Consider the following 15,414-nt stretch of genomic DNA (forward strand, 5'->3'; position numbering starts at 1 on the left):
TGAGCATCATTTCATGTGTCTGTTGGCAATCTGTATATCTTCTTTGGAGAAATGTCTATTTAGGTCTTCTGCCCATTTTTGGATTGGGTTGTTTGTTTTTTTGATATTGAGCTGCATGAGCTGCTTGTAAATTTTGGAGATTAATCCTTTGTCAGTTGCTTCATTTGCAAATAATTTCTCCCATTCTGAGGGTTGTCTTTTCATCTTGTTTATGGTTTCCTTTGCTGTGCAAAAGCTTTTAAGTTTCATTAGGTCTCATTTGTTTATTTTTGTTTGTATTTCCATTTCTCTAGGAGGTGGGTCAAAAAGGATCTTGCTGTGATTTATGACATGGATTGTTCTGCCTATGTTTTCCTCTAAGGGTTTGATAGTGTCTGGCCTTACATTTAGATCTTTAATCCATTTTGAGTTTTTTTTTTTTTTTTGGTACACGGGCCTCTCACTGTTGTGGCCTCTCCCGTTGCAGAGCACAGGCTCCGGACGCACAGGCTCAGCGGCCATGGCTCACGGGCCCAGCCGCCCCGCGGCATGTGGGATCCTCCCGGACCGGGGCACGAACCCGTGTCCCCTGCATCGGCAGGCGGACCCTCAACCACTGCGCCACCAGGGAAGCCCATGAGTTTATTTTTGTGTATGGTGTGAGGAAGTGTTCTAATTTCATTCTTTTCCATGTAGCTGTCCAGTTTTCCCAGCACCACTTATTGAAGAGGCTGTCTTTTTTCCACTGTATATTCTTGCCTCCTTTATCAAAGATAAGGTGACCATATGTGTGTGGGTTTATCTCTGGGCTTTCTATCCTGTTCCATTGATTTATATTTCTGTTTTCGTGCCAGTACCATACTGTCTTGATTACTGTAGCTTTGTAGTAGAGTCTGAAGTCCGGGAGCCTGATTCCTCCAGCTCCGTTTTTCTTTCTCAAGATTGCTTTGGCTATTCAGTGTCTTTTGTGTTTCCATACAAATTGTGAAATTTTTTGTTCTAGTTCTGTGAAAAATGCCAGTGGTAGTTTGATAGGGGTTGACTGAATCTGTAGATTGCTTTGGGTATAGTCATGTTCACAATGTTGATTCTTCCAACCCAAGAACATGGCATATTTCTCCATCTGTTTGTATCATCTTTAATTTCTTTTTATCAGTGTCTTATAGTTTCCTGCATACAGGTCTTCACTTACTGTCTAAACAGAAAACACCTATTGCCCAGCTTATGATTCCTTATGAGCCCTAGTGAATGCAGCTATACTCAGACCATACAGATTCCTTATCCACAGTTTGCTGATGTGGAGCAAGATCAAGGAAGAAGAGAACTGTCCTGCATAGAGCTTATCCCTTTATTCCAGCTCACATTCACATTTTAACATTTGAATGATAATCATGGAGGGAGTGAAGTGGGGTGAGATTTTGGTGCCCATGTAACAGATGAGCAAATAGAGGCTCAAGGTCATGCAACAGGAAGTCAGAATCAGAGCCCAAGTCTTCTGACCTTGGGCACCCAGATGAATTTTACATGATCTGGCTGTTCACAAATGGACGAAATGTATGTATTTTCCTGCTTCAATCAGGACTCAGTGAGCAAAGGTGCAGAGCCTGTTCTGTGACTGCACTGGCCACACAAAATTGGTTAATCTGTGGCTGAGGCCCCAGGCCAGCATTAGGGCATCCAGATGGCTGGGGTCTTGAGAGCTCTGTGCCATTTTCCATCTAATCCTGCCTTTGGAAGTTTAGTAAAAGTTCTGGAGTCTGAGCTCCCTGAGACCTTGGACAAGTCACTTCCCCTCTCTGATCCTTGGTTCCCTAACTATAAGGAGAAGGATTAAATGAGAGGCATTGAGTGCTCAGCCCACCTGCTGGCATGCTACAGGTGGATCAGGTGTTTGTCTTTTTTGGCCATCCAATTCCCTCTCTCCATTTTGCTAACATCCCACAAACGAGTCCTGCCTTCCCAAGCCAACCGCAGAAACTCCAATTCCCGCACCTCTGTGTGGCTGGGATACGGTCACATGGCCCACACTCTACCAATCAGACACACATGTGGGAGACAAAAATTCAGAATGGAGCTTTGTGGAGTGGCCGCTGTGCCCAAGGGATCTGAGCTTCTAGAAAATACCATGGCAAGGCTATCAGTTCTTCTGGGGCCTCAGCAGTGGCTGGGACTTCCATGTCTGGGCCCAATTTCATCAGGACAGACACGGCAGCCTTGGTGTGTTACCACAGCAGCTCCCATGGTGTGGTTGAAGTCTTTTCCTGCTGCCTAGCTTGCAGACGGCATACTGACCCTCCCCTCAACCTACACGAGGATTTGGGAACACTTAATATCTTTCAACAAATCCCTTCCTTGCTTTAACTGGCCAAAGTGGGTCTATTGTTTGCAGCCGCGCCCAGACAGTGTTCTCTAAATGGCAGGTGTTATACTCCTAAGTCCTCCCTCCAAGGTGAAGAGGACAGAGGATAAACGAGCTCTTCACAGAGGTCTCCGCTTGTAGTCTTGGTCGGCAGCCCAGCCCTGGTGTGCACTAGCGCCTGCCAGAGCCTCAGATGACTGGATATCAGCACAAACAGATGAGTCACCAGCAGCACGCACAGGGTGTCGATAAACTTGAGTGCCAAGTGGCAGAGATTCTGCCTGGCCGGGGCAGGGGAAGGTGCTGTGACTAGAAGCAGGCACTTCTCGGGGCAGAGCGGCGGGCAAGGTCCTGATGGAAGGAAGGTAAGGGGACACTTTGGGGGTCCCCCGACACTGAGCAGGACGGAGCTGGTCCGGCTGCTCTGCAGAGCCCTCCCCGGCCCAGGGAGCTGCACCAAGATGGAAAGAGCAGGACCCCTGGGTCCTTTCCTAGCCTCTGTTTTTTGCCCCCCGTGTGTCCTCGGGGATGGTGCTTCACCCCCACCCCCCACCCGGCAACAGTGACCCCGGTGGGCCTGGCTCTGGGCCAAGCAGGGGGTCCTGCAGGCTCCTCCACACCCACCCCCGTTCCCAGCCGCCATTCCCCCCTCCTAACTTCCAGGGGAGGTACGCTGTGTGGACTGGGGAGTGGGCACAGGCCTCTCCTTCCAGATGGAAATGTGGAGTGTCCCCCACTCCACTCCCCACCACCAGCGCTACCTGCAGCCCAGATGGACCTTTCTAGACCAAGGTCTGGGCTTCCACCAAATTGTCTCAGCTGGCCAGCCTCCATCCCTCTCCCCACACACCCCAGCCTCCCCACAACCAAAACTGCTCCTGGGGCTTCCCTGGTGGCGCAGTGGTTGAGAATCCGCCTGCTGATGCAGGGGACGCGGGTTCATGCCCCGGTCTGGGAAGATCCCACATGCCGCAGAGCGGCTGGGCCCGTGAGCCATGGCCGCTGAGCCTGCGCGTCCGGAGCCTGTGCTCCGCAACGGGAGAGGCCCCAACAGTGAGGCCCGCGTAACCGCAAAAAAAAAAAAAAAAAAAAAACCAAAACTGCTCCTGTAGGTGTTCACTTACATTCATTTTCTACAATTCTTATTTTATATTGGAGTCTAGTTGATTTACAATGTTGTGTTAGTTTTAAGTGTACAGCAAAGTGATTCTGTGATACATATACCTATTCATTTACATTCTTTTAAATGAAGTACATTCATTATTTCCGTGTCAACCAGGTACCTCAGCACTCTCTGTGCCACCTTTTGCCACTCTCCCCTTGTTACTAAGACCCCACCCCTGGGCAGGGCTCTCAGCCTGGCTGCAGGTTAGAATCACCTGGAGGGCTTTAAAATGACCCATGCTCGTGAGGGATCTTATTATAAGAGGTGATGAGAAAATTCTAGAACTGGATTATGGTGATGGTTGCACAACCCTGGAGATTTAAAAACCATTTAGTGGTACACTCAAAATGGATGCATTTTATGGTATGTGAATTATACCTCTGTAAAGTTTGTGTTTTTTTAAAAAAATACCCACGTTTTTTCCTGACTTCCTAACTCATTTGTTATTGCAACTTTAGCTGAAAAACATATATTTACCTCTGTTCCCCTGCATGTTCGACATCCAGCACTGAATATCCTTTTTTTAAAAATGTACAGGCCAGTGATAAGGTAAAATTCCTAACAGAGCCTACCTACCCGAGGGGAGTTGGTGGGGGGGGGGCCCCACTGAGTCAGAGCCCAGGCCACCGGGTTCACTCTCCTCCAGCAGGGAGAGGGGTCTCCTTTTGTCCCCTCCTCCCCAGGTTCCCATGCCCCCCATCCTGTGTGAGCCTCTAAGGGCTGGTCTCAGGGGTGAGAGTCAAAATATTTAACCACGGGCCGGGACCATCAGCCCAGATGCCCACTGTAAACAATCAGGGCCTTTTTTCAGGCCAAATGTTGACCTGGCTGGTCTCTCACAGGGCAGCATGTGGCCCATGGTGCATCGGACCTCCCAAGAAGTTTTCCCCAGGGCTTTCTGTTTGGAGACCGGTTCTAGGCAAGCCTGTGAGTGGCCAATGGAGCTTAAAATCATGGGCCTCTTATAAGTGCACAAGGAAGGTTGGTTGTTATGTGCTGGGCACTGTTCGAAGCACTTTGTAGATAAACTCATTAATAACTCACAACAACCCTAGGAAGCAGAGAAGATTGTCACCATCCCCATTTGGCAGAGGCGTTTAAAAAGGGACAGAGGCCCGTAGTAACACAGAGCTGGTGAGTGGTAGCACTGTGATTGAGCCCCTATGGATTTGTCTCTAGACACTAGTATCCCAACGCTTCCATTTACGACTTCTTCTGTTTGAAAACATCACACACAGGGATATTCACTCCTTCATTTAACAAATATCTACTGAATATCGACTGTGTGCTAGATTCTGTTCTAGGCACTGGAGCTACAGCAGTGAGCAAACCAGACACAGCCCCTGCTCTCCCGCAGCTAGTGTAGGGTGGATGTGGGGAGCAGGAAATAGACCATGGTCACAGACACAAAATAAATACAGAATTTCATACAGTGGCATGCTATAGGAAGACAATAAAATGGGGAGGGAAGATGGAGAGTGAGGGAGATCAGGGAACACCTTTAGGTGAAACAGGAGAGAACTCTCAGGGAGGTGACATTTAAGCTGAGATCTGAATGATTACGAGGAGATGATACAGAAAAATCTGGGGAAAGAGTATTCCAGGCAGCGGGCACAGCAAGTGCAAAGGCCCTGAGGCAGGCAAAGGTTTAAGGAACAAAGAGAAAGAAGCCCTTGGGGCTCCATTAATGTGAGCAAGCTGGGGAGTGATTATGGAATTACTGTCCATTTCCTTAGGTGTGATAATGATGGGGAGGTCATCTGAAAGAACAGTTTATTCTTAGGAGATGCCCACTCAAGTCCTAAGCGGTGATTTGCCACGATGTCCTCAACTTCCTTTCAAATCATTCAGCAACATATCAGGGCACGTGGCAAAGTATTAAGAACTGTTGATTCCAGGTGGTGGGTATAGCATATCCACTGTACTACTCTTTCAATTTTTCATTTGAAATTTTCATAATAAAGAGAGAAGTAAGTGAGCAGAGAAAGATGTTGGTAGGTGGCCAGGGTTGGGACCATGTAGATCTTGTGGTCCTGCTCAGGAATTTGGATTTTCATCTAAGCGGAAGGGATTTTAAGCCTGGGAGTGGCATGAGCTGGTTTGCTTTGGCATCACAGCAGCTGCCTTGGATTTTCAGAGTCAGGTTTTGCAGCCGATGGAGGATTCTCTCTAGAGGCCCATGGTAGCACATTTCTGATTCTCTTTTTTAAAATAAATTTATTTATTTATTTACTTTTGGCTACGTTGGGCCTTTGTTGCTGTGTGTGGCGTGGGCTTTCTCTAGTTGTGGTGAGTGGGGGCTACTCTTCATTGCAGTGCACAGGCTTCTCATTGCAGTGGCTTCTCTTGCTGCAGAGCATGGGCTCTAGGTGCACAGGCTTCAGTAGTTGTGGCATGTGGGCTCAATAGCTGTGGCTCGCAGGCTCTAGAGCGCAGGCTCAGTAGTTGTGGCGCATAGGCTTAGTTGCTCTGCAGCATGTGGGATCTTCCTGGGCCAGGGCTCGAACCCATGTCCCACATTTCCAATTCTGATTCAACAAACACTCCCAGCCAGGCATCGTGTGCGCATTTACTTTTGTTAATCTCACTTAGACCACATGAAAACCTGCAATGTCCTCAATATTATTCTCATTCTTAAAATGAGGAAACTGAGACCCGAGGTGATCAGCTAAGGAGTCACCAGCCAGTGGGGGCAGAGTCCAGGTTAGTTAGAACTTCAGCCCTGGGGCAGCGCTGAGTCATTATTCCACTTTTCCTAAATCAGCCACCAGCATTAATCATAACTGATAAATTGATTAATTACAATCAAAGTTCAAAAGTGATTTTTCTAGAAAGCAATTGTGGAAAGGAGGTGTGCTGTCACAGAGAGAGACTAAATTGAATTGCACTTATGGTCAAATGGACCCAGCTTTTCCCCTTTAGAAAACCATGGTCCACCAGAGATACACAAGCTCTGCCTTGTCCACGGAGATCTGCAGCTGGGCTGCCTGGGGCTGCAGTACTCATTTTAATACACAGTTACACAAGGACTAACGCTGTTTGTGTGTCTGTTTCATCCCATCACAAATTACATGAAATTCACGTATTTAATCTTTCTTGATCATTTACCCAAAAGAGAACTATTGGTGTATTGTTAAGCAACCAGACAAATCATCACTGTTATCTGTGTTCTTAACTGGAGGCAGCCTGTCTTTCATTAGCAATAATTCAGAATAAACATCATTGCTCTTTGAGATCACTCATAAGCAGCCCCCAGGAGACTGCAGTTATACCCGTTTATAATTCTCCTACCTCCCAATCTAACCCTTGATTCATGAATGTGCACTTTTAGGCGTCGGGCGTTAGAATAAATTAGACTATACAATTACGTGTAATTAAGGAGGGAAATGGGTACCTCATGGCAAAGATGAGCCCTGTTTTGCTGAAGTAAAGCATGTCTGTGTGAGCTGCCAGTCCAGGGAGGCAGCATAAAATATACAATTAATGTTCTTTTGGCTTAATGGGGGTTGATGGTGCTGTTTTTCATTATCACAATATCTCAAGAAATGTAAACAGTGTTCCTCTAATGCAATTGCAGTTCTACAGACAAGACAGCTTGGGTCTAAGTGAAAACTCAGCAGAATTAACCGCAAATTCTCCATGTTATGGATGATGCTGGGATTTGTATTTGAAAACCCATGCAAAACTGTCCCCACTGAGGAGCTGAGAAGGTGGATCCCAACCCCCGGGGGTGACTCTGCCGCCTCTTCGGCTTTGTAGAAGCAAGTTACAGCCAAACTTGTGTGGATTATTGAAGCCACCTGTGCCCCACTTCGGAGGCTCTCGCATTCCCAAGCCTCCCTTCTGCGGTCCTGTTTCTACTCTCAGTGTTTCTCCTTGACATGCAAATTTGTTCGAGATAGGTAAAAGCTCGATTTTTACAATCTCATAAAATCCCATCTACTCCAACCCAAATGCAGCCGGAAGCGCTTGGACAATCAGACTGAGTTTCAGCCTCTTGATGGAGATAAACACACAGCAGGAATGATTTTTTTTTAAAATTGTTGCGTAGGAGTCCCTGAAATAGAAGAGCATTCTGGCTGAGCCAGGTCGATAGAACCAGACGGGCGTTCTGCACAAAGGGAACACACGGGAGGAGGAAAGGGGAGTTGTGGGTGTCAAGGGAAAGGTACCCTGAGGTTAAACCAACAAGGAGGTGGGGAGTGGCGTGAGAAGCCTGAAAAGCCCGATTATCCAACCAGGACCAGGACGATCACGGCGAGAGGTGCCACCAGGGTGGGGAGGGACACGGAGGAGAAAGGCTGTCCCAGACGGTGTGGTTGGAGACCAGCAGGGGCTGCAGAATCAGGAGGTGGAAGGACCTGAGACTTATACTGAGGCCCCACCCAGGTCCCCGCCCAGTCGTGGCTGAGTGACTTCCCAGGCTGGGGGGCATCTGAGCCCTTGAGGCCCCTCATGTCTCCCAGGCAGACCCTGAGCTCCCAAATGGGGCCAGGAGTCCCCACCTGCCTGGAGGAAACCTGGAAAACTTAGGCCGAGGCCTCAGACCGAGAGGACCATGGGTTTGCTGAGAATTATAGGACAAAGAACGTGGCCAGAGGGCACTTTGCAGACCTCTGAGTGTCTGAGCTGGCGAGTAAAGTCTGACCTGAAGCCCCATCCACAGCATCCGCCTACAATGGACACACGTACGTGGTTGCACACACACACACGGGCATGGGTACACACACATAAAGAGGCACTCACACACAAGATCCATCTCCTTCCTAATAAAAGATAAGGGGCAAGTCACAGACATCACCATGTTTGGTCTTTGAACAGCAACAGCGGAAAGAATAAATATCCGAAAAAGATAATCAATGACACCATCTCAGCCCCACCTATAGCCCCACAAAGGCGATTGTGGGCTGCCCCTCCACTACTGGGGTTCCCTGATGAGACAAGGATGGAGGAGAAAACTGCAGGCACAGCCCATTTAGGGAAGGGAGAGCCGTTCATCAAGATGTGAGGCTTACCTCTTCACCATCACCAAGGAAAAATGGTGGGACCACCCCCAACACTTTTGGCCTCATCTTTGTGGAAGGGCACATTTGCTGGAGAGCCTCTATTACCGTGCTATCAGGGAGAAGTATAAAGCTGGCTATGTATGTAACTTGTTTTCTTTTTCTTTTTTTTTTTTTTTTTTGTTTTGGCCGCACCCTGTGGCATGTGGGATCTTAGTTCCCCAACCAGGGATCCCCCACCAGTCCTCATGAATGTGAGGCCTGAAGGAAGGCAGTGGCTTTTTGAACTTGTTTGCAGTGGAATTCCCCTCTACCTCTGCAATATTCTCCAGAACCCAAAATAACAAGTAGGCAAAAGGCAGATCTCACCTCCCTCCTCCACCCCAGGCCCCTGAGACACCCCCATGGGGCTCTGAGGTCCCAGTTAGAAAACTGCTGCCACAGGCAAAACATGTCCCAAAGCCAGGCACAGCCTCAAGTGGGTCAAAATCCCGTTTGTCAACTTTGTGACCTTGATTAATACCCTTTACGTTTCTGAACATCAGTTTTCTTGAAAGATGAAGAGGATTACATGAGGTAACCTGGTGAAAACACTCAGCCATGGACCACAGAACCTACTAGAACGGCACTGTCCAATATGGGGTCCCCCAGCCCCATGTGGCTGGTCTGAATTGAGAGCTGCTGTTAAGTGTAAAATCCATACTGGAGTCCAAAGACTTAGTAAGAAAAAAGAATGTAAGATATCTCATTAATAATTTGTATATTGATTATATGTTGAAGTGATAATATTTTGGATATACTACGTTAAATAAACTATTATTAAAGTTAATTTCACCTGTTTCTTATTTTTTTTTTCCAAGGCAGCTACCAGAAAATGTTAAATTATATACATAGCTAGGACTTCTCTGGTGGTCCAGTGGTTAAGACTCTGCCTTCCAATGCAGGAGCCGTGGGTTCCATCCCTGGTGGGGAAACTAAGATCCCACATGCTGCAGGGTGCGGCCAAAACAAAAAAAAAGAAAGAAAGAAAAAGATTACATACTTAGCCGGCTTTATACTTCTCCCCGATAGCACGGTAATAGAGGTTCTGCAGTAAATGTGACCCTTCTGCAAAGATGAGGCCAAAAGGGTAGGGGTCCCCACTATTTTTCACTGCTGATGGTGAAGAGCTAAGCCTCACTTTTTTTTTTTTTTTTTTTTTTTTTTCGGTATGCGAGCCTCTCACTGCTGTGGCCTCTCCCGTTGAGGAGCACAGGTTCCAGACGCGCAGGCTCAGCGGCCATGGCTCACGGGCCCAGCCACTCCGTGGCACATGGGATCTTCCCGGACCGGGGCACGAATCCATGTCCCCTGCATCGGCAGGCGGACTCTCAACCGCTGCGCCATCAGGGAAGCCCAGGCCTTACATTTTGATTCAAGGCAAAAAGAGGGCAGAGGATTAGCAACCTCAGTGGTCCCAAAAGGTGGACACCAGAATCTGATTTGGAAAAGCAAGTTCCAGGTTTTTCTGATTTACTTAGACTGTAAATTGATCTGGGGTAGCTAAGGGAGATTATGGCAGGGAGAGCCTAGAGCCTCCAAAGGAGTCAGGACACTCAATTTGAATTTCTGATAAACAATGAATTTTTTAGTATAAGTATATCCTCATGGACCTTCTGTATTTTTCTTTACTAAATATGACAACCCCAGCTAGCATGAAAGAAGACTGCGGCAGAGAAAGGAGACGCTGTGTTGGAAACTAACAATGGCCTGGGATTTAAAAAAACCATAACTCTGAAGCCAAATGTGTTAGGTCCAAATCATGGGTTCACCACTTACAATTGTGTAATATTGGTATAATAATACCTCGTAAGAGTGTTACCAGGTTTACCTCAGTTACTACTGCCTGCAAGTATAACTATCTACAGCTGAGTCTTTTTTCCCTTAGCAGCTCAGCTGTGCCTTCTGCAGCTACTAGTTGGTTCTCTGCTGGCTCATTGCCCATCCCTGTCAGCCCGGTCCCCCTCTGGCCTCTTCTGCGACTCTGGGGACAGTGGAAAGCGCGGTAGACAGCACCACCTTGAGTCGAATTCCTCCCCTTTCGGAGGAAGCCACTTTCTCCTCCTTTCTTTCCTATTCCCGGACCATTTTTCTGGGCAACGGCAGCTATTTTCACGTGAGCTCAAGTTAATGTCTCGGGGAGATTCCTGGGCGCGTGGGCAGTTCCCCCTGCGATCCAGCCGCGGGCCAGAGCTCGAGCCGGAGTCTCCAAAAGCTAACGTGTGTGGTTAGAGGCGAGCGCGGGGTTTTCAGCGAAGGCGGTCTGGTGTTTGCAGGCCGGGGCGAACCCTTGTGAAAGCAGATAAAAGAAAACATTTATTAACGTGTCATTACGAGGGGAGCGCCCGGCCAGGACTATCGCACGTCCCGAGGAACGCTTGGCCCCTTCCAGCTCAGAGAGAGGAGAAAAAGAAAGCGGCAAAGAGGCAAGGATTCTTTCTCTTCGCTTCCAGCCAAGTGGACCTGATCGATGGCCCTCCTGACTTTATTGCAATATTTGAGTTATTAGAGATGCCCCCCTCGTGTGTGTGTGTCTCGACACACGCACGGCTCCGGCCCGTGTCCCTCCCTCATTTCCAGCTCCTGGGCGAATCCCACAGCTGTTTCAACTCTCCGCCGAGGGCGAGCTGGAGCGAGTGTGTGTCGGGTGAGTGTGCGTCTGTGGCCCGGCGAGGGTGCGCGCTCGGCGCCGGGAGCGCGGCCAGCGGGGTCCCGAGGCATCGGGAGGCGGAGGGCTGCCCGGACCCCCGCTCTCCGCCGTTGCGCCGTCCGGGGCCAGACTTCGGGGCCGGACGCCGGGGACAGCGGGGCCGGGCCGGCCGGGCCGCCCGTCCTTCCAACCAGAGGTAAAGAGCTCGCGCGCGCTGGGGCACCGGGAGGGCGCCGCGGCGGGGGCCCCCGCGGCTGCCGGCCCGCCGCTCCCCTCCCCGGCGCGCGCTCGCCTCCCCCGCGCGGAGCTGGGCGGCAGGCAGTCGGGGGGCCGGGCCGCACGGTGCCAAGGGGCTGGCGAGGGCGGCGCGGCCGGCCAGGCTGGAGCGATGCGAGAGCGGCCCGGCCAGGGCGCGGACCCGGACTTTGGCGAGGGCGGCGCGCCGGGGCGGGGGCCGGGGGGCGGCGGCGGCGGAGCCAGAGGGCGGAGAGGCGGGAGGAGGCGGAGGGAGGGGAGGAGGAGCGGCGGCGGCGGCACTCGCTGGGGATGCAGCGGCGGCGGCGCCAGCGGCAGCAACAGCAGCAGCAGCGGCGCGGACTCCCCTGCGCCCTGCGGCCCGGCCGGGCTGCGGTAGAGGCGGCGGCGCCCCGCGCCCGGTGAGGCCGCCGGGGCCGTGCGCGCTGGTGAGTGGGGCGCGGGGGGCAGGTGGGCGGGGCGGGGCGGGGGCTCCCCGCGGCCGGAGTCGGCCCCAGGGCGCGCGCGGCCGCGAGTGCTTCCCAGGTGAGCTTGGGGCCAGTCCCCACCGCCCGGCTCCGGCCCCAACGCAGAGCACGGGCTGCAGGGTGGCTCCGGCGCCGGCGGGCCGCGGGAGGATGACCCCTTTGACCCCTCTGGCGGGTTGGGCGAGCGGGCGAGGACTTTCCACCGCGCCCCTTACCCGCCGACTCGCCTCACGGAGCCTTGGAGACCTCGGGGGCAGCGCTCCTAGGCTCGCCGGCCGCAGGGGGATGGCCTTTTTGAGCCCTTTGAGTTTAGACCGACCCAACGGACCGGCTAGAAGCCAGACCACGTGGGGCTTGTCCGGGCAGGACACGGGAAAGCAGTGGACCGGATCTTCAGAGTGATAGGGAACTCGCACATACTGAAAGCAAATGGGATTATAAAGACCAGTTTCCTCCCAGGCTGGGTCGGAACCAGTTCTCATCTCCGTGTAGAGAGATGCTCCCGTCCAGCCGCCCGAGGATTTCGGAAGTGTGACAGTGAAGCTGCAGCGATTTCTAGGAGTGTACTTTTTCTTTTTCTTTTTCTTTTTTTAAAAATATTCTTTATAGTAGTTCATTCATTCGTTCTGCAAGCCTTTATGGAGCACCTCCTGGTGCCCGGCACTACGTTATGATCCAGAGAAAAGCGATGAACAGAATCGAGTTCCTGAGCACCACAAGCTTTCAGTTCACTTTGAGGGCAGCTAGGGAAAGAGATGCGGTCTAAGGGTGGGAAACAGAAAGGCGACACCCGCAAATCCTAGTTTTGCCCAGTGACATCTGTCCGCAACTCCCCGTGTAGAGACTGAAGACCATGGCCCCTGCACACAGTAGGACAAGCCCAGACATTCATTTTGAAGGTCCCCTTTTTCCTTCTCCTCTTCGCCATTCCTGAAAGTTCTGAATCATTCCCTGCCCCCTCTCCTCTCTGGATAGCCTTTCCTGCAGCTTGTTTTAATCACTTTTTGAGTTAAAAGTCAATATTTAATTAACCAAGTCATTACATTTAGCTTACCTTTGAATCTGGGTATTTGCACATCTGTGCATGTCGGGAGGCCCTCCCGCGGGCCCCTCCATCTGTCCCCTGCCTCTTTCCCACAGTACCTCTCTCCCTTCCTTTGGCGCAGAGAAGGGAGGCTGCTCTTGGGCAGGTTCTCTGGGGGCCAGAGAAGCAGGGAGGATGGGCTTTCCCTGGAGGACACCCAGTGTCTCTCCCCGGAGCAGGAACAGTTACTCTCATCTTGTAGTTAATAGTGAAGGAGATTTGCTATTGCTGCATCTCCACTACCCATTGTGGAGCCACTGGAGGGTTTTAATTAAATTAAAGCCATTCATTCCATGTAGAAAGGGGGTGGGGAGGACAGACTGAAGACCGCTCACCTGGTGAGAGATGTTCTCCCAGCTGTGCTTGCTCCACATGTGGAGGAGAGAACCCATCACAACAGCCTGTCCGGGCGTGTAATTTAGTGTCATAAGCAGCTTGAGGGGAGATAGTGGCAGGCTTGGCTGATGGCAGTTGGACGTTTGCTCATGAAGGATCTTCCTTGGGCCAAGTTTATGCACGTAAATGCATGATGTCGGCATGGCTGTCATGGCTGAGAGTCCGTGTGGGTTTGGGCTTTGGGCTTTGTGTATGTTTATTGGGGTTTTTTATTTGAATTTATGGCTTTGTCTGAAACCTTAATAACATGTTAAGTTTTCAGACTTGAGGGATGAGTGATGAGTTAATTGTAAAAAGCCTCCGCCTGGAGGAGGACTATGCGGCTGTGTGTGAGACTGTGTGTGGTGTATGTACATGTGTGTGTCCCCTGCCCAACAACTCCCTTTAGCCGCCATCCCTAGGACCTAGCTGTTGTGCAGTCGCACACCCTCACTCTTGAAGATCCTTTGGATTTGGGAATAATATTTCCCTCTTCCTTTCCCTGGATATGTTCGCTTTATCTGTTTGGACCTGCCTCAAGGGGGCAGCTTCTGGTCTCCTGAGTTAGCCAGACAGGGAATCTGGCCCAACTCCAACCAATCTGTTCTTAGACTTCCTTCCCTCAGAAAGAGACTGAAAGCCTTGTCCTGCAGAAGAATATCATTTCTGACCATTTTGTATTTAAAAGAAAGGGTTTAGTCTAGACTTGATGTGATAGTTAACACTTACGTAGTGTTTCATGGGCCAAGCACTGTTCTAAATCCTTAGGCATAATAACTCATTTCATTCGCTGAAAACCCCTGGGAGGTAGGTCCTGTGATTGTCATCGTGTTAAAGAGGAGGAAACTAAGACACTGAGAGGATCGTGACTTTCCATCAGCTGGTCAGTGGTACAGCTGGGATTGGCGAGACCCTGGGCCTCCGGGGTCCACTCTGACCCACTGTACTCTCTTCCCTCCTTGGCCTTTATTCCAAGTGTAGAAGAAACAGATGCGCAGTGGGGAAAAAAAAAAACCAACACAGACGATCAAACTTTGAAAGGCAGAAACCCCTCAGTAATCTCCCTTCTCTCCAAAAACCTCCAATGTTTGGGGGAGGCTAGGGTTTGTATTTTGGTTTTGGGGGTGAGGGATGCCTTGAGGAAAATATGTGATGGCCTGGCCACGTTCCCTTCTCCCTGCAAGTACACACACACTCTCCCTGAGTCAAGATGCAAAGGGATGTATCATGCGGACTGACAGCCAAAAGCCATGAGATCTGAGGGGAGGGTTTGTGCCCAGTGAAGGTACAATGGCAAGAGGGTGAAAATTCTCCAAGAGGTGTGGCCCTCTTGTGGTTGGTGATGGAGTCGCATCGGCCTGTCCCTGGAGGGGTGGGGGAGGAGGGGGTGTGTGTCCAGGGCCCTTTGTTTCAGGCCTGGACCCTGTGTGACCAGTGGATGTGGAAGGTAGGGCCTCCTCTCAGTGCTGACCTCCAGGTGAGGGAGGCCTCACCCTGGCCTACCTTCCATGCACCTCCTTGTGATGGGCCCTGGCGGGGAATCTACAGTGCCCCTGATCCCGATGCAAGGTGCTGCCTAATTGAAAGATCATTAAGATCATTATAATTAATTGGCATCCTGATAAATGGTGTGTTTGCCTAACTGGGGTGGTTGCTAAGGAACCAGGCCTCACTCGGAGAGGAGAGGGGAAGTGGCGTTCAGCTGGCTGCAGGTGGGTGTCAGGGTTACAGACCCAGCCGGTTAACGGGTGGGAAGCGAGAGCCGTCCTCACCTGCATCTGCTGGTGTTTACTGGGCAGCTGCTGTGTGCAAATCGCAAGTGGATTATCAGTTAGGGGTACTTTCCAAGAAGGACTGGGAAGTAACCGGGACCTTTTCTCTTGTAAGCAACAGAAAGTAGGGGGAAAAAAATCTCAAATCAATTTAAGAAGAGAAAGGGACTTACTGGCTTTCATGACCAAAAAATGCTAAGGTAACACCTTCAGGCGCAGCTGAGTCAGGCTTCAGATTTTGGCCTGAGAACCTGTCCCTCTCCATC

The 15,414-nt window shown here is 50.7% G+C and overlaps 1 protein-coding gene across 4 annotated transcripts in view; it reads left to right on the plus strand.

The window, feature by feature from the left end:
- Positions 1-2,609: 2,609 nt before the first annotated feature.
- Positions 2,610-15,414, plus strand: part of SULF2 (sulfatase 2) — a 144,603-nt gene continuing 131,798 nt past the window's right edge. Inside the window, exon 1 of one of the 4 annotated variants that reach the window (XM_067013513.1) lies at positions 2,610-2,703. The gene's annotated coding sequence lies outside the window, so the exon portion shown is untranslated. Of the gene's footprint in view, positions 2,704-10,620; positions 11,193-11,248; positions 11,392-11,727; positions 11,879-15,414 lie in introns of those variants that run through there. The other 3 variants (XM_059038752.2, XM_059038753.2, XM_059038750.2) reach the window with 3 other exon arrangements.

Source organism: Kogia breviceps, chromosome 14 (assembly GCF_026419965.1).
Source record: "Kogia breviceps isolate mKogBre1 chromosome 14, mKogBre1 haplotype 1, whole genome shotgun sequence".
Classification (NCBI taxonomy): domain Eukaryota; kingdom Metazoa; phylum Chordata; class Mammalia; order Artiodactyla; family Physeteridae; genus Kogia; species Kogia breviceps.